Below are 19538 nucleotides of genomic sequence, written 5' to 3'. Positions count from 1 at the left end.
AGAGAGAACTACACAACCGGACACTGGGGTCCGAGGCTGTCAGGGTTGCAAGCCCGGCAGCAGATAATCAACCCGCAAGGGATTTCAGGTTCCTTGGCCTAAGAAGCCTGGAGGCTCCGCCACACAGAGGGACCAGTACAGCACGGAAAAGCAACAGGTACCTAAGGCCCGAGTCGCAAGCCATACAGGCGAAGTACACGGCCAGCTCAGGGACGTGGGCTATCACACCACGAAAAGGGGGATAGTCAGCAAGGGCAGAGAGAGAACAGTAGGCCTACCCACTCACCCTGACCAGTGGGGCTTGTCCGAATGCTCTCAGACACCCGGGCCCATTCCTACCCTGTACTCCTGTTGGGTCATTAGTACTAACTACAATAAAGAACCTGGACTGTTTGAAGCAGACTCTGAACCCTTATTAATGCGGCCTGCACCATCACCCCCAGCATCCTATTACACTGCCCTGAGGCTACACTCTTCCCGTGGGTAGTTATCCTATCCCTATGCTGCATACCAACATCAGCCTCAGCGGTCTGCCTTGCAGCGGTGGTCATCCCTGACCGCAATCCACGGGTGGCGTAGTCGGACATTCAAAACCCTACAAATAGACTGCCACAGCATTTGGTCTGACCACCCTGAGCCACGGGATCGGGTTGCCACTACTACCCCTAACATTGCACTGAAGCCCGGTTCCGGGTGCCCCACGGCCCAGGGGGCGAGTCAGCTTTGGCGTAGTCGGCAGGATTGTGACCAACCCGCCACAAACGGGTATTGCGCGCCTGAAAAAGACTGTACACATACCTTAAAAAGAGATTTCCTGCCATCTTCAGTCATTTCCCGCCATCTTCAGCCGTTTTCCCGCTATCGGACGCCATCTTCAGGACGCCGTGCGGGAAGAAGAGGGGCGTGGACGTTCAAACCGCGCGAGACCTGAAGCCCCGCCCTACGCACCGACGCTGCTAAAGGTCCTGGAAAGAGAGAGAGCGACGCTGACGTCACCAGGACGTGACGCAAGGTCCTCGCCCGGAGCAGCACCAGCGGAGCCGCGGCCTACGGAAGAGGATCAACGGAAGGTAGGCCACGGTTAACTAGGGGGGAGGAAGATGACGGACGCGGTGGGACCTTCTACCACCAGCGTGGCTGCTGCAGCGGTGATGCCGTTCTCCATGCCCTACATCCCCGGAGCAGCCTGGCTGCCCCAATACTCAGGGGAATCCCATACATTAACTGACTTTAAGGAAAGACTGCACAGTTTATTTAAAGTTTATCCCCTGACAGAAGAACAGAAAGTGAGCATTCTGACGGGGCAGCTAACCGGTGCAGCCCAGCGGGAAGTGAAATCATGGTCAGATGAGGAGAAAAGGACTGTAAAGGACATTCTGACCCGGCTGCGGAGTACCTTTGATACCCGTACCTCAGCAGAAATCAAAATGTGATTCTATGGCTGTAAGCAGCGAGCCCAAGATAGTATCAGAGACTATGCCTTGAACCTGCAAGAAGCTCTGGGAGCAATTAAGCAAGCTGACCCTGGCAGCGTGCAGGACACCCATAAACTGTTGACTGACCAGTTCATAGAAGTCTGCTGTCCAGCGCCCACAGAACCCAGCTGCGCCTCATGGCCCTATAGAACCCCGATTGACTTTTGCGCAGTTCAAAGACAGGGCCATCCGGGTGCTCCGAGAACCCGCACCAGGTGGCGCTGTAGTTTCCCGGCGCCCTGCCATCACTTACCACCAGGGGGCGGCGCCCTACCCCGCAGACTTTGTGGGGGCTGATGCGCAGGCCCTAAATCCATCCCAGCCTGCCAACCTGCGCCATCAGGTCCAAGAATTAACCAAGAGTGTGGCTGCATTGACCAGGACCGTACAGTCGTTGCAGATGGAACCATCAAGACCAATCAAGCTGGCTTCCAGTCCGGAGGATGTCCCGTGACGTCGACAGAGGAGGATCCCGTCGTTCAGAGGGAGGCCCGCCGACCGTTACACCGAGGATGGACAGCCGATTTGCCGCCGTTGCAGCCAGCCAGGACACATAGTCAGGTACTGTACTTTAAATGGGTCTGACCTGGGGCAGAGGGCCAACCCCCAGGCATAAGGTCATCAGGCCCGTCTAATTGGTGCGATAAGTACGTGTGGGATGCCCGGTCTTACCCGTAGTGCTGGACGGTATCCCCATGAGTGCACTACTGGACACCGGGTCTCAAGTGACTACCATCCCCTTCGTACTTTTCAAGCAGTACTGGAGTGACACTGATATAACACGTTATCCAGACGATGACTTAAGCATCATCGCCAGCAATGGCCAACCCGTGCCGCAGGTCGGGTTCAGAGAGATGACTATCAAGATTGGTAAGGTTGAACTGCCGGCACAGGGAGTGATCATTGTGGACATTGACCGTCGTGAAAGTCACCCTAAAATAACCTTGGGTACTAATGTGATTGAAAACTGTCTTTCAGAAGTAATTGTGATTTTGCAGCAGGTGGCGATGAATGCGAGCTCCAGCCAACAGAGGGTCCTCCAGAAAGAGATAAGAGCCCTGATGAGACGGCAACAGGTAGAACTGTCTGGTGGTGAGATCAGTAGCGTGAGGATGAGCGACCCGTTCCCCATTGTCATGCCTCCCAAAAGTGAAATGATGATCTGGTGTCGGACTGCAATCAGGTTAAGAGGGAGAGACTACCAAGCCATGGAAGAACCCGTGTACTCAGACAGCAGGCCCACCATTTTGACAGCCAGGGGGGTGGTTGATGTCCGCCATGGAAGGGTGCCCGTCCGGATCTTAAACATCGGGGAAAGGGAAGTACACTTGCCCCGGTACGCTACACTAGCCAAATTGTTTGCCGTCGAACACAATGCTATCAGGGTAGTGGAACCCTTGCCTCCATCTTCCCCGATGGAGGGTAATGGCTCCCAGAAACACAAGGAGGACTGGTGCCAGAAACGACATGTGGGTGCTGACTCTACTCCCCTGCACCAAAAACAAGGAGTCTACCGGGTGGTTCAGGAGTACGAGAGAATTTTTAGTAAGCACCCGCTAGACTTCGGCCGAGTAAAAGGAGTAGAACACCACATCCCCACGGGGAGTCACCCACCGATAAAAGAGAGACACAGACCTGTACCCCCTGCACATTATCAGAACGCAAAGGGCATGCTGAGAGAAATGAAAGAAGCTGGGGTCATTAGAGATAGCTGTAGCCCCTGGGCAGCCCCCTTGGTTCTGGTAAAAAAGAAAGACGGTACCATGAGAATGTGCGTGGACTATAGACAAATCAATCGTATCACCCATAAAGACGCGTACCCGTTACCTAGGGTAGAGGAGTCTTTAGCAGTCCTAAAATCAGCTAACTTCTTCTCTACTTTGGACCTTACTAGCGGGTACTGGCAGGTTCCTGTGGCAGAGGCTGACAAGGAGAAGACCGCCTTCATCACCCCTTTGGGCTCTGCAACGCACCAGGGACCTTCCAGAGGCTGATGGAATGCTGTCTACGGCACCGAAACTTCGAGACGGTCCTACTTTACCTGGACGACGTGATCGTCTATTCGAAGACCTACGAGGACCATCTAAAACACCTGGCAGAGGTGTTCGAAGCCCTGGCAGGCTATGGCCTGAAGGTGAAACCCTCAAAGTGTCACCTGTTGAAACCGAAGGTCCAGTACCTAGGACACGTGGTGAGTGCAGAGGGAGTAGCCCACGACCCCGACAAGGTTACAGCCATCAAGAGCTGGCCAAGCCCCTCTAACATCAAAGAAGTGAGGCAATTCCTCGGGTTGGTAGGCTACTACCGAAGGTTCATCCCCGGGTTCTCAAAGATGGCAGCTCCAATGCAGTACCTCCTGATAGGCCAGTCTAAATCCAGAAGTCACAAGCCACCCTTCAAGTGGGACAAGCTGGAAGAGGAGTCCTTCCGCCAGTTGAAGATGGCCCTCACGGGGGATGAGATCCTGGTCTACCCCGATTAAGGCCAGCCTTTTATCCTCCACACAGACGCCAGCAATGTGGGGCTGGGAGCCGTACTGTCACAGAACCAGCAGGGCAGAGAAAGGGTGATCGTGTACGCCAGCCGGAAGCTGAGGCCCACTGAAAGAAACCCGGAGAATTACAGCTCCTTCAAGCTAGAATTCTTGGCAGTGGTGTGGGCCGTCACAGAACGGTTTAAGCATTACCTGGCCTCCGCAAAGTTCACTGTGTACACGGACAACAACCCGCTGACACACCTGGACAATGCAAGACTAGATGCCCTAGAACAGCGGTGGATGGCCCGGCTATCCAATTATGACTTCACAATCAAATACCGGGCAGGCAGGACCAACGCCAACGCAGACGCCCTATCAAGAATGCCTCACCTACCTGAAGGAGAAGAAAACTCGGAAGAGCTGGAGGAAATAGAGCTCCCTGCGTTCCATCGGTATGGGGCCACTCAGTATTCTCACCGAGTAAAAGACAAAGACCTAACCACCGTCATGTTCAACCCCTTACCCCACCACGGCTGGGCTGAAATGCAAGATAGTGACCCTGCAGTTCGCCTGGTGAAAGACCTGTTAACCCAGGCAGACGCTAGCCCTGGCCCGGACGCTCCAGAGGAAGCCAAGCAGATATGGAAGGAGAAAAGCAGGCTATTCCTCTACGAGGGTAAGCTGAGCAGAAGGCTTGTCAACTACCGGACGCACGAACTGACCTGGCAGGTAGTGGTCCCAAGGCGAGATGCAGCAATGGTCCTGGAGGCCTACCATGACAGAGCGGGACACTTCGGGTGGAAGAAACTGGAGTTCCTACTGAGAGATCGGTTCTACTGGATCGGTATGAGAGGGGCCATAGAGAAGTGGAGCAGGGACTGTGGCCCATGCCACCTCAGAAGGAAGGACCGTACCAGCCAGAAGACACCCTTGAGGCCCATCGTCACCAGGCAGCCTCTTGAGTTGGTAGCTCTGGACCATGTGAAGTTGGCTCCAAGCCGGTCCGGCTACATCTATGCCCTCACGATTGTGGACCATTACTCCCGGTTCCAGGTGGTGGTTCCTGTTAAAGACCTGACAGCCCAAACAGCGGCCAGAGCCTTCCAGCAACACTTCTGCCGTCCACACGGGTATCCGGAACAGGCCTTGACAGATCAAGGTCCAGCGTTTGAGGCTGAAGTATTCCAGGAGTTCTGCAACCTCTACGGCTGTAGGAAAATTCGGACAACGCCTTACCACCCGCAAACCAACGGGTTGTGTGAGAAAATGAACAATATCGTCATTGATCTCCTCAAGACGTTGCCCCTGAAAGAACGCAGCCTGTGGCCGGAGAAGCTGGCAGACCTAATAGACTTGTACAACCATATCCCTGTGAATGCTACAAATTGCACCCCGGCTTACCTGATGCGCGCAAGACCAGGTAAGCTGCCGATAGACCTGGAGATGGGAGTCCTGACACCCGAGGACACCTCCCCAGACGCGGACTGGGATACGGAACGGCGGCTACAGTACAAGAAGGTACAGGAGAGTGTGGAGAGGAGTCTGGCTCAAGCGAGAGAAAAGCAAGAGAGGCTCTTCAACCAAAACGCCCCTGCTGGTCCCCTGGAACCTGGTGAGCAGGTCCTGAAGTGGAAGAGAAGGCTTCACAAGCTGGACGACCAGTAGGAGAGAGACCCATACACAGTACTGCAGTCCGACCACAACAACCCGACGGTATGTGTAATTACCAAGGATGGAGGAGAAACCACTAGCACTGTCTACAGAGACCACCTAAAACTGCAGAGTCCAAGTGAAGATCAAGATGACCTTGAACCCGCTGAGGACAAGGAAGAAATGATCAGCACAGTTCTCGGAGAGTTCCCCCGCACCTGGACTCGAGTAAACGATGCCATAGTGGTACCCGTCCTACACTTCCTTCAGCCTACCCAGCAAGAGCCTACAGGAGAGCAGGAAGAACAAGAAGAACAAGCAGCCCCCGAGGCAGAAGAACCCTTGCCAGCAGCGGAGGAGAGTCAACCCTCTGCTGACAGTGAGCCTGCCATGCCTGCGGTAAGCCAAAGGACCCACAGACAGCTGCCTGCCCTGCCTGTAAACCCAGCTAGTAGCTGTACCCTTAATACTAGTGGGGAAAGCCAGGTTAGACCACCACCAGACAATGGGTTACGGAGGTCAACCCGGAGCACTAGGGGTCAAATACCAGCTCGCTGGAAGATCTAAATGTATAATGTATATATTTAATGTGTTATGTTTGTACCCTGGTTATTAATAATGTTTCTCCAGTTTTCCTAGATGCAATGGACTGACAGGTTATGGACAGTGAATAACCGGAACTGCCATGTAGATAGTTGCACCTGGTGCCCTCTTGTGAAGTTGGCCACAGAAGAAAAACCTGTCCGGCGTGGCCCCCTTTGTGGCCCAAAGTAGGTAGCTCAGCCTTGTCATCACGCCCAAGGCCAGGAACTTGGGGTTTATGGAGACAGGTCCCCACATCGCTTAAAAACTTCGCCTTATTGGGTGAAATGGACACCCGGTCACGGATCATACTGTGACCCTCTTCTTTTGTGGTGATATGGACACCCGGTCACAGACCACACTGTGACCTAAAGAACTCAATATGTGCTGTTGTTTGTTATTTCCTTCCCTGTTGTGTTTATGGTCATGCACTTATACCCTGTATTTGTGTTTCTTGTTTAGTCCCGGAGTACTAAAATTTACTAAGGGGGAATGTGTCACCCCAGGCCTGGATGCCACAAATATTAAAGGCTGTGTCTGAGAGCAGGGGTGGATTAAGAGTAGCAAGGGCCCCGGGCAGTTTAGAAGGCGCCGCCCCCCCCCCCCACACACACACACCGGATTTATCACATGACATGTCACATGATCCCCTGTGATAGATCATGTGATAGTTCACGTGAAATTAATTTGGCACAATATTAATTAGAATATTTTTTTTAGGTTGTGTGCCCACTATGCGCTTTTTAAGCGTTTCCGCAGCGGCAATTCCGCTGCAGAACCACTTAAAAAACGCTTGGTAGAAGGTCTGCCATGTTCCCCAATGATAATCCGCATGTGCTGTGTACATGCTGCCGATTATCATTGCGGAAAAATCCGCAGCATTACCAATTATTTTGCGGAAGCGCAGCGTTTTCGCCGCCATTGACTTGCATTAGAACGCATGGAATCCGCATCACTGCATCTGTACATGCAGAATCCATGCGTTTCAATGTGCTTATGGTACCCGGGTGTGGAGGACAGGAGACTCTCCTCTGGACCCGGGTACCATGGAACCTGTAAAAAAAGAATAAAATAAAAAATAAATATTATACTTACCTTCTGATGGCCCCCGGTGTCTTTATCCGATGCGTCCTGGCTTGCCGGTTGCTCGCGACGGTCTGAAAAGGACCTGCCATGACGTCATTTAGTCAGGTGACGGGTCACGCGACCGCTGAGGTCGGCAGGCCATCAGAAGGTAAGTATATATTTTTTATTTTTTACCATTCTTTTCTGATTGCATGGATTTATATAGTGTGACCAAGTTGTCAAGCACTTTCCAAGTGATGCTAAAATCGCTTGGAAAGCGCTTGTCAACCCGCATGCGGAAATGCAAGTGAAGAACGCTTCACATCCGCATGTCCCTGGCAGGAAAACGCATGTACAATCCGCATGTAAAATCCGCATGTACAATCCGCATGTAAAATCCGCATGCGTTTTTTCTGCCAGGGAGATGAAGAAACGCTCAAAAAAATCCGGAACATTTCTGTATCGTGGGCTCATAGCCTTACATTAATTGTATGACTCAATATTGAGCACACGTAGCCATCTATACACAGCGGGAGGCTGCACGGTGCCATCTATACACAGCAGGAGGCCGCACGTAGCCATCTATACACAGCGGGAGGCCGCACGTAGCCATCTATACACAACGGGAGGCCGCACGTAGCCATCTATACACAGCGGGAGGCCGCACGGCGCCATCTATACTCAGCAGGAGGCCGCACGGCGCCATCTATACTCAGCAGGAGGCCGCACGGCGCCATCTATACACAGCAGGAGGCCGCACGGCACCATCTATACACAGCAGGAGGCCGCACGGCGCCATCTATACACAGCAGGGGGCCGCACGGCGCCATCTATACACAGCATGGGGCCGCAAGGCGCCATCTATACACAGCAGGGGGCCGCACGGCGCCATCTATACACAGCAGGGGGCCGCACGGTACCATCTATACACAGCAGGGGGCCGCACGGTACCATCTATACACAGCAGGGGGCCGCATGGCACCATCTATACACAGCAGGGGGCCGCACGGCGCCATCTATACACAGCAGAGGGCCGCACAGCGCCATCTATACACAGCAGGGGGCCGCACAGCACCATCTATACACAGCGGGAGGCCGCACGGCGCCATCTATACATAGTGGGAGGCCGCACGGCACTCCCCCCAGAGACAGCAGGAGGCCGCACGGCGCCAACTATACTCAGCAGGAGGCTGCACGCAGTCACGCATGCAGTCACGCACACACACAAACATATACAGACACGTACATACACGCATAAACACATTTGAAACACAAAAATACATATAAACAGACATCACACAATGATATCTGCCTGCACACACACACACACACACATACACACATACACATACACACACAGACTCACCATCCCCCGGCTCCATTCCTCCTGCCTGCTCCGACTTCTCCGTTGTAGCAGTGCAGGCCGGGCGCGCACTGCGTGACGTCACAGCTAGGAGACATGGCCGAGCACAGGGCCGTGTCTCCTAGCAGTTACGTGGCCGGGCCAGCACAGGGAAGTTAACTGCTGCAGTGCTGGCCCGGCCGATGAAGAAGTAGCGGCCGTGCGCCGCTGCTGGGGGAGCGGTCCGGGGCCCCCCCTCCCACCACTGCTACCGGTATGTGCCGCGGCGGCCCGCACATATAATGAGGGCAATCCGGCATTAGACACCCCGCCCGGAGCCGCGGGCCCCCTGCAGGCTCGGGGCCCCGGGCGGTAACCCGGATTGCCCTCATCATAATCCGCCTATGTCTGAGAGCAGGAGGGAGCCTGGGGTGACCTAAAGAACTCAATATGTGCTGTTGTTTGTTATTTCCTTCCCTGTTGTGTTTATGGTCATGCACTTATACCCTGTATTTGTGTTTCTTGCTTAGTCCCGGAGTACTAAAATTTACTAGGGGGGAATGTGTCACCCCAGGCCTGGATGCCACAAATATTAAAGGCTGTATCTGAGAGCAGGAGGGAGGTTCCCTGGTCAGGGACCATTAGCATGCAGCACCTCCTGTCCCAGGCTAGTAGGGGGAGCAGGCTGCCCCTATAAAAGCTGGAACTGAGGGCAGGGTTAGAGAGACCAGGACCCACTTCTGAAGCATCCAGAAGGGTTCCCAGAGGAAAGGGACAGATCAGCAGCAGCTTAGGAGTCCGGGAGGCAGAGGAGCAGCAGTGAGCCAGGGACAGAGGCGACGAGAGCCGGTCCTGGCCGAGAGAGAACTACACAACCGGACACTGGGGTCCGAGGCTGTCAGGGTTGCAAGCCCGGCAGCAGATAATCAACCCGCAAGGGATTTGAGGTTCCTTGGCCTAAGAAGCCTGGAGGCTCCGCCACACAGAGGGACCAGTACAGCACGGAAAAGCAACAGGTACCTAAGGCCCGAGTCGCAAGCCATACAGGCGAAGTACACGGCCAGCTCAGGGACGTGGGCTATCACACCACGAAAAGGGGGATAGTCAGCAAGGGCAGAGAGAGAACAGTAGGCCTACCCACTCACCCTGACCCGTGGGGCTTGTCCGAATGCTCTCAGACACCCGGGCCCATTCCTACCCTGTACTCCTGTTGGGTCATTAGTACTAACTACAATAAAGAACCTGGACTGTTTGAAGCAGACTCTGAACCCTTATTAATGCGGCCTGCACCATCACCCCCAGCATCCTATTACACTGCCCTGAGGCTACACTCTTCCCGTGGGTAGTTATCCTATCCCTATGCTGCATACCAACATCAGCCTCAGCGGTCTGCCTTGCAGCGGTGGTCATCCCTGACCGCAATCCACGGGTGGCGTAGTCGGACATTCAAAACCCTACAAATAGACTGCCACAGCATTTGGTCTGACCACCCTGAGCCACGGGATCGGGTTGCCACTACTACCCCTAACATTGCACTGAAGCCCGGTTCCGGGTGCCCCACGGCCCAGGGGGCGAGTCAGCTTTGGCGTAGTCGGCAGGATTGTGACCAACCCGCCACAAACGGGTATTGCGCGCCTGAAAAAGACTGTACACATACCTTAAAAAGAGATTTCCTGCCATCTTCAGTCATTTCCCGCCATCTTCAGCCGTTTTCCCGCCATCGGACGCCATCTTCAGGACGCCGTGCGGGAAGAAGAGGGGCGTGGACGTTCAAACCGCGCGAGACCTGAAGCCCCGCCCTACGCACCGATGCTGCTAAAGGTCCTGGAAAGAGAGAGAGCGACGCTGACGTCACCAGGACGCGACGCAAGGTCCTCGCCCGGAGCAGCACCAGCGGAGCCGCGGCCTACAGAAGAGGATCAACGGAAGGTAGGCCACGGTTAACTAGGGGGGAGGAAGATGACGGACGCGGTGGGACCTTCTACCACCAGCGTGGCTGCTGCAGCGGTGATGCCGTTCTCCATGCCCTACATCCCCGGAGCAGCCTGGCTGCCCCAATACTCAGGGGAATCCCATACATTAACTGACTTTAAGGAAAGACTGCACAGTTTATTTAAAGTTTATCCCCTGACAGAAGAACAGAAAGTGAGCATTCTGACGGGGCAGCTAACCGGTGCAGCCCAGCGGGAAGTGAAATCATGGTCAGATGAGGAGAAAAGGACTGTAAAGGACATTCTGACCCGGCTGCGGAGTACCTTTGATACCCGTACCTCAGCAGAAATCAAAATGTGATTCTATGGCTGTAAGCAGCGAGCCCAAGATAGTATCAGAGACTATGCCTTGAACCTGCAAGAAGCTCTGGGAGCAATTAAGCAAGCTGACCCTGGCAGCGTGCAGGACACCCATAAACTGTTGACTGACCAGTTCATAGAAGTCTGCTGTCCAGCGCCCACAGAACCCAGCTGCGCCTCATGGCCCTATAGAACCCCGATTTGACTTTTGCGCAGTTCAAAGATAGGGCCATCCGGGTGCTCCGAGAACCCGCACCAGGTGGCGCTGTAGTTTCCCGGCGCCCTGCCATCACTTACCACCAGGGGGCGGCGCCCTACCCCGCAGACTTTGTGGGGGCTGATGCGCAGGCCCTAAATCCATCCCAGCCTGCCAACCTGCGCCATCAGGTCCAAGAATTAACCAAGAGTGTGGCTGCATTGACCAGGACCGTACAGTCGTTGCAGATGGAACCATCAAGACCAATCAAGCTGGCTTCCAGTCCGGAGGATGTCCCGTGACGTCGACAGAGGAGGATCCCGTCGTTCAGAGGGAGGCCCGCCGACCGTTACACCGAGGATGGACAGCCGATTTGCCGCCGTTGCAGCCAGCCAGGACACATAGTCAGGTACTGTACTTTAAATGGGTCTGACCTGGGGCAGAGGGCCAACCCCCAGGCATAAGGTCATCAGGCCCGTCTAATTGGTGCGATAAGTACGTGTGGGATGCCCGGTCTTACCCGTAGTGCTGGACGGTATCCCCATGAGTGCACTACTGGACACCGGGTCTCAAGTGACTACCATCCCCTTCGTACTTTTCAAGCAGTACTGGAGTGACACTGATATAACACGTTATCCAGACGATGACTTAAGCATCATCGCCAGCAATGGCCAACCCGTGCCGCAGGTCGGGTTCAGAGAGATGACTATCAAGATTGGTAAGGTTGAACTGCCGGCACAGGGAGTGATCATTGTGGACATTGACCGTCGTGAAAGTCACCCTAAAATAACCTTGGGTACTAATGTGATTGAAAACTGTCTTTCAGAAGTAATTGTGATTTTGCAGCAGGTGGCGATGAATGCGAGCTCCAGCCAACAGAGGGTCCTCCAGAAAGAGATAAGAGCCCTGATGAGACGGCAACAGGTAGAACTGTCTGGTGGTGAGATCAGTAGCGTGAGGATGAGCGACCCGTTCCCCATTGCCATGCCTCCCAAAAGTGAAATGATGATCTGGTGTCGGACTGCAATCAGGTTAAGAGGGAGAGACTACCAAGCCATGGAAGAACCCGTGTACTCAGACAGCAGGCCCACCATTTTGACAGCCAGGGGGGTGGTTGATGTCCGCCATGGAAGGGTGCCCGTCCGGATCTTAAACATCGGGGAAAGGGAAGTACACTTGCCCCGGTACGCTACACTAGCCAAATTGTTTGCCGTCGAACACAATGCTATCAGGGTAGTGGAACCCTTGCCTCCATCTTCCCCGATGGAGGGTAATGGCTCCCAGAAACACAAGGAGGACTGGTGCCAGAAACGACATGTGGGTGCTGACTCTACTCCCCTGCACCAAAAACAAGGAGTCTACCGGGTGGTTCAGGAGTACGAGAGAATTTTTAGTAAGCACCCGCTAGACTTCGGCCGAGTAAAGGGAGTAGAACACCACATCCCCACGGGGAGTCACCCACCGATAAAAGAGAGACACAGACCTGTACCCCCTGCACATTATCAGAACGCAAAGGGCATGCTGAGAGAAATGAAAGAAGCTGGGGTCATTAGAGATAGCTGTAGCCCCTGGGCAGCCCCCTTGGTTCTGGTAAAAAAGAAAGACGGTACCATGAGAATGTGCGTGGACTATAGACAAATCAATCGTATCACCCATAAAGACGCGTACCCGTTACCTAGGGTAGAGGAGTCTTTAGCAGTCCTAAAATCAGCTAACTTCTTCTCTACTTTGGACCTTACTAGCGGGTACTGGCAGGTTCCTGTGGCAGAGGCTGACAAGGAGAAGACCGCCTTCATCACCCCGATGGGATTGAGTGAATTCAACTGTACGCCCTTTGGGCTCTGCAACGCACCAGGGACCTTCCAGAGGCTGATGGAATGCTGTCTACGGCACCGAAACTTCGAGACGGTCCTACTTTACCTGGACGACGTGATCGTCTATTCGAAGACCTACGAGGACCATCTAAAACACCTGGCAGAGGTGTTCGAAGCCCTGGCAGGCTATGGCCTGAAGGTGAAACCCTCAAAGTGTCACCTGTTGAAACCGAAGGTCCAGTACCTAGGACACGTGGTGAGTGCAGAGGGAGTAGCCCACGACCCCGACAAGGTTACAGCCATCAAGAGCTGGCCAAGCCCCTCTAACATCAAAGAAGTGAGGCAATTCCTCGGGTTGGTAGGCTACTACCGAAGGTTCATCCCCGGGTTCTCAAAGATGGCAGCTCCAATGCAGTACCTCCTGATAGGCCAGTCTAAATCCAGAAGTCACAAGCCACCCTTCAAGTGGGACAAGCTGGAAGAGGAGTCCTTCCGCCAGTTGAAGATGGTCCTCACGGGGGATGAGATCCTGGTCTACCCCGATTAAGGCCAGCCTTTTATCCTCCACACAGACGCCAGCAATGTGGGGCTGGGAGCCGTACTGTCACAGAACCAGCAGGGCAGAGAAAGGGTGATCGTGTACGCCAGCCGGAAGCTGAGGCCCACTGAAAGAAACCCGGAGAATTACAGCTCCTTCAAGCTAGAATTCTTGGCAGTGGTGTGGGCCGTCACAGAACGGTTTAAGCATTACCTGGCCTCCGCAAAGTTCACTGTGTACACGGACAACAACCCGCTGACACACCTGGACAATGCAAGACTAGATGCCCTAGAACAGCGGTGGATGGCCCGGCTATCCAATTATGACTTCACAATCAAATACCGGGCAGGCAGGACCAACGCCAACGCAGACGCCCTATCAAGAATGCCTCACCTACCCGAAGGAGAAGAAAACTCGGAAGAGCTGGAGGAAATAGAGCTCCCTGCGTTCCATCGGTATGGGGCCACTCAGTATTCTCACCGAGTAAAAGACAAAGACCTAACCACCGTCATGTTCAACCCCTTACCCCACCACGGCTGGGCTGAAATGCAAGATAGTGACCCTGCAGTTCGCCTGGTGAAAGACCTGTTAACCCAGGCAGACACTAGCCCTCCCCCGGACGCTCCAGAGGAAGCCAAGCAGATATGGAAGGAGAAAAGCAGGCTATTCCTCTACGAGGGTAAGCTGAGCAGAAGGCTTGTCAACTACCGGACGCACGAACTGACCTGGCAGGTAGTGGTCCCAAGGCGAGATGCAGCAATGGTCCTGGAGGCCTACCATGACAGAGCGGGACACTTCGGGTGGAAGAAACTGGAGTTCCTACTGAGAGATCGGTTCTACTGGATCGGTATGAGAGGGGCCATAGAGAAGTGGAGCAGGGACTGTGGCCCATGCCACCTCAGAAGGAAGGACCGTACCAGCCAGAAGACACCCTTGAGGCCCATCGTCACCAGGCAGCCTCTTGAGTTGGTAGCTCTGGACCATGTGAAGTTGGCTCCAAGCCGGTCCGGCTACATCTATGCCCTCACGATTGTGGACCATTACTCCCGGTTCCAGGTAGTGGTTCCTGTTAAAGACCTGACAGCCCAAACAGCGGCCAGAGCCTTCCAGCAACACTTCTGCCGTCCACACGGGTATCCGGAACAGGCCTTGACAGATCAAGGTCCAGCGTTTGAGGCTGAAGTATTCCAGGAGTTCTGCAACCTCTACGGCTGTAGGAAAATTCGGACAACGCCTTACCACCCGCAAACCAACGGGTTGTGTGAGAAAATGAACAATATCGTCATTAATCTCCTCAAGACGTTGCCCCTGGAAGAACGCAGCCTGTGGCCGGAGAAGCTGGCAGACCTAATAGACTTGTACAACCATATCCCTGTGAATGCTACAAATTGCACCCCGGCTTACCTGATGCGCGCAAGACCAGGTAAGCTGCCGATAGACCTGGAGATGGGAGTCCTGACACCCGAGGACACCTCCCCAGACGCGGACTGGGATACGAAACGGCGGCTACAGTACAAGAAGGTACAGGAGAGTGTGGAGAGGAGTCTGGCTCAAGCGAGAGAAAAGCAAGAGAGGCTCTTCAACCAAAACGCCCCTGCTGGTCCCCTGGAACCTGGTGAGCAGGTCCTGAAGTGGAAGAGAAGGCTTCACAAGCTGGACGACCAGTAGGAGAGAGACCCATACACAGTACTGCAGTCCGACCACAACAACCCGACGGTATGTGTAATTACCAAGGATGGAGGAGAAACCACTAGCACTGTCTACAGAGACCACCTAAAACTGCAGAGTCCAAGTGAAGATCAAGATGACCTTGAACCCGCTGAGGACAAGGAAGAAATGATCAGCACAGTTCTCGGAGAGTTCCCCCGCACCTGGACTCGAGTAAACGATGCCATAGTGGTACCCGTCCTACACTTCCTTCAGCCTACCCAGCAAGAGCCTACAGGAGAGCAGGAAGAACAAGAAGAACAAGCAGCCCCCGAGGCAGAAGAACCCTTGCCAGCAGCGGAGGAGAGTCAACCCTCTGCTGACAGTGAGCCTGCCATGCCTGCGGTAAGCCAAAGGACCCACAGACAGCTGCCTGCCCTGCCTGTAAACCCAGCTAGTAGCTGTACCCTTAATACTAGTGGGGAAAGCCAGGTTAGACCACCACCAGACAATGGGTTACGGAGGTCAACCCGGAGCACTAGGAGTCAAATACCAGCTCGCTGGAAGATCTAAATGTATAACGTATATATTTAATGTGTTATGTTTGTACCCTGGTTATTAATAATGTTTCTCCAGTTTTCCTAGATGCAATGGACTGACAGGTTATGGACAGTGAATAACCGGAACTGCCATGTAGATAGTTGCACCTGGTGCCCTCTTGTGAAGTTGGCCACAGAAGAAAAACCTGTCCGGCGTGGCCCCCTTTGTGGCCCAAAGTAGGTAGCTCAGCCTTGTCATCACGCCCAAGGCCAGGAACTTGGGGTTTATGGAGACAGGTCCCCACATCGCTTAAAAACTTCGCCTTATTGGGTGAAATGGACACCCGGTCACGGATCATACTGTGACCCTCTTCTTTTGTGGTGATATGGACACCCGGTCACAGACCACACTGTGACCTAAAGAACTCAATATGTGCTGTTGTTTGTTATTTCCTTCCCTGTTGTGTTTATGGTCATGCACTTATACCCTGTATTTGTGTTTCTTGTTTAGTCCCGGAGTACTAAAATTTACTAAGGGGGAATGTGTCACCCCAGGCCTGGATGCCACAAATATTAAAGGCTGTGTCTGAGAGCAGGAGGGAGGTTCCCTGGTCAGGGACCATTAGAGACCAGGACCCACTTCTGAAGCATCCAGAAGGGTTCCCAGAGGAAAGGGACAGGTCAGCAGCAGCTGAGGAGTCCGGGAGGCAGAGGAGCAGCAGTGAGCCAGGGACAGAGGCGACGAGAGCCGGTCCTGGCTGAGAGAGAACTACACAACCGGACACTGTGGTCCGAGGCTGTCAGGGTTGCAAGCCCGGCAGCAGATAACCAACCTGCAAGGAATTTCAGGTTCCTTGGCCTAAGAAGCCTGGAGGCTCCACCACACAGAGGGACCAGTACAGCACGGAGAAGCAACAGGTACCTAAGGCCCGAGTCGCAAGCCATACAGGCGAAGTACACGGCCAGCTCAGGGACGTGGGCTATCACACCACGAAAAGGGGGATAGTCAGCAAGGGCAGAGAGAGAACGGTAGGCCTACCCACTCACCCTGACCAGTGGGGCTCGCCCTAATGCTCTCAGACACCCGGGCCCATTCCTACCCTGTACTCCTGTTGGGTCATTTGTACTAACTACAATAAAGACCCTGGACTGTTTGAAGCAGACTCTGAACCCTTATTATTGCGGCTTGCACCATCACCCCCAGCATCCTATTACACTGCCCTGAGGCTACACTCTTCCCGTGGGAAGTTATCCTATCCCTGTGCTGCATACCAACATCAGCCTCAGCGGTCTGCCTTGCAGCGGCGGTCATCCCTGACCGCAATCCACGGGTGGCATAGTCGGACATTCAAAACCCTACAAATAGACTGCCACAGCATTTGGTCTGACCACCCTGAGCCACGGGATCGGGTTGCCACTACTACCCCCAACATTGCACTGAAGCCCGGTTCTGGGTGCCCTACGGCCCAGGGGGCGAGTCACATCTCCTTCACAGTGGATTCACAATGGACATACTGTCTCTTTGTCCCCAACAGCAACATTGCAGAATATTGCATCCATTATTTACCCTTGATCTTTTCATTCTTGCAGCAAATGTCACAGGGATGGCCCTCTGTCAACTACAACTGGACAACTAAATAAGTGACCCGGCCAGAAACAACGTGGCAGCACTGCATTTGGGAAAAGTAACATGTTCTATGTATGGCACACGTCTTCAATTTGATCATGCAAAATTTCTTTTGCGAAGTTGAATAAGCTTGTGGCCAGGAGAGTCTGTGGGTATTTCATCTATTCTAACGTGGCAAAAAAAAATCCTTCAGGATTTGCAGCAACAGAACTACAGTATGTGATTCAGCACCACCTGATTTGAAACATTGCAATGGAATTTGGTGCTGGAGTGTTTGCATGAGCAAAAAGGTCCAATGGTGATTATTTCTCCTTGTGAAAAGTACCAAGCCAGGATACGTGCAGACCATGCAATGCTCCTCTGGGAATTTAAATATGCAAATATCCTCCCTGAAGATGATATTTGCATCCAAGCAGAGAAATTAGTAACAGCAGAAGATCTGGAATATAGGTTACCTTGACACTGGGAACAAAAAGGCTGTTGTAATGTTATTCTTTGCATTACCTAACCAGGTTGCTGGGTTGCTACCCACCCAGAAATTCCTGGACAGTCTGTAAAAATAGGGCACTTTTTTGTCCTGTCCATAAACAAAATTTGAGGAGTCCTTGATTTCAATTCATGCAGAAGCAGGGACTCGAACATAATATACAAGCGCGCCCAAGATACTCGGATAACACTCGAGCGTGATCGGTTAACCCCTTATCCGAGCATGTTTGCTCATCAATAATGAAAAGGAAGAACTCACTGACAAACAGCAACTAGAGGAAGCAAGTCAGAATATCAGGCCAGAGCTTTTTATTTATTTTGTTTAGTACTGTTTTTGCATAAATGGCAAAACAATTTCCAGTGTTTTTTTAAAGCCTCATTTTTTTTTTTTACACTTTTACAAATTTTATTGAACTGTTTCTATTTGCTTTTATATTTAGTCCCACTATAGGATTAGAACACTTTTCCACTTTAATCGCTGGTCTGATATGCAGCAATACTTCTGACCTGTCAGTTTCACACAGGCCACTAGAGCTGGCAGAACAAGAGGCCATTGGGTCATGGGTGGGGAAATGGGGTGATAGAGGGAGCCCTCTCACAATTATCTAGATTCTGCTGCTGGTAGAGATTATCACTTGAAGTAAAGCCAGGTAGGACTGGGATAAATCCCAGCTCTGCAGGGTTTTGAGTAAATGTACCTGCCTAGATTTTTTACAAGAACTAGGAAATAGTTCATCGTGTGTCAGTCTGCTGGATCTTGAGCAGAGTGCAGTGTGATGAAGCTGGTGCGTGACCAGCCAAAATGTGAGCTTTAACTGGGATAGAGACAAGCAAGAGTCTCACTCTGATTGAAGACTGCATGGGTTAGCTAGAAAAGCTGAGCAGTCTGTGTGCTGGAGATGCCAAGTAATGTGTAGAAGCTGTAGCTGTTCAGTGGGAACTGTGCATAGAGTTAAATACTTCTGTTTGGTGCTTAAAGCTACTGTAGCTCTGGCTGAAGGTGATACAGAGATGGGTAGGACTGTACCTCTTATTGAGTAAAGTTTGCTCCGGGAGAAGGAGAGGACTGTTTGGGTGAGCCCACCCTGACATATATGTGCCTGCTGAATGAACTATTTATTTGCTGTTATACTTTTGTTTTGGTTTTGAATCGATAGGAGTTTTAAGAAAACATTAAAACTGCAAGTTTGGACCAAACCGCATTGCCTGTGTGAACGCTATCTAATGCCTACCTGAGAGCATGAATCCCTACTGTAAGGCGGCGGTGTTCACACCGTGCAGGAACTGAGGCAGTGACCCAACCAAGTCCAACATAAACAGCTTTTATTCAGAAACTTATGGGTAAACAGAAAGTCCTCCGGTTCACAGCCAGGTTAACATAAGTCCATAACAAAAGTTGCCTTGGGCAACCTCCACGCCGGGCCGCTCAGGGCCTGATGGGTGCCAAGCCTTCCCAGGCATAGGTTCAGCTACACACAGGCCCACCGAGCTTTTCCTGCTATGTTCCTAGCAGGTCCCAACACTGAACAACACTAACCCTTAATGCAGGGTTTTTAAAGGACCTGTGGCAAGAGCCACTGGAAAACCCGAGTTGGAGGGAGGAGGCCGCACCACTGCCTTCCTGTAGCATCCTCCAAGAAATGAAGGCCCTGCCAGGTTTTACTTAATCTGCCTTAGCCAGATAGCCTGACCAGGTCAATGCTCACCTTCTTTCCTGAATTGCAGCCGCAGGTGTGTCTGTGACTGCAATGCACTTCAACGGGTTTAATAGGTCTCTGTGCACATTCTGGGGGATATACAACGTCCCTTG

The 19538-nt window shown here is 52.9% G+C and overlaps 1 protein-coding gene across 3 annotated transcripts in view; it reads right to left on the bottom strand.

Moving 5' to 3' along the window:
* LOC141271995 (uncharacterized) overlaps nucleotides 1-19538 on the bottom strand; it is a 70983-nt gene that overhangs the window by 51074 nt on the left and 371 nt on the right. The gene's annotated exons all lie outside the window — the stretch shown is intronic.

The sequence above is a fragment of the Phyllobates terribilis genome, unplaced genomic scaffold, assembly GCF_046119375.1.
Source record: "Phyllobates terribilis strain yellow unplaced genomic scaffold, ASM4611937v1 Scaffold_5__5_contigs__length_657084704, whole genome shotgun sequence".
In the NCBI taxonomy this organism is placed as follows: domain Eukaryota; kingdom Metazoa; phylum Chordata; class Amphibia; order Anura; family Dendrobatidae; genus Phyllobates; species Phyllobates terribilis.
Note: the sequence above shows the minus strand (reverse complement) of the source record. Positions and strands in the feature narration are given on the sequence as shown.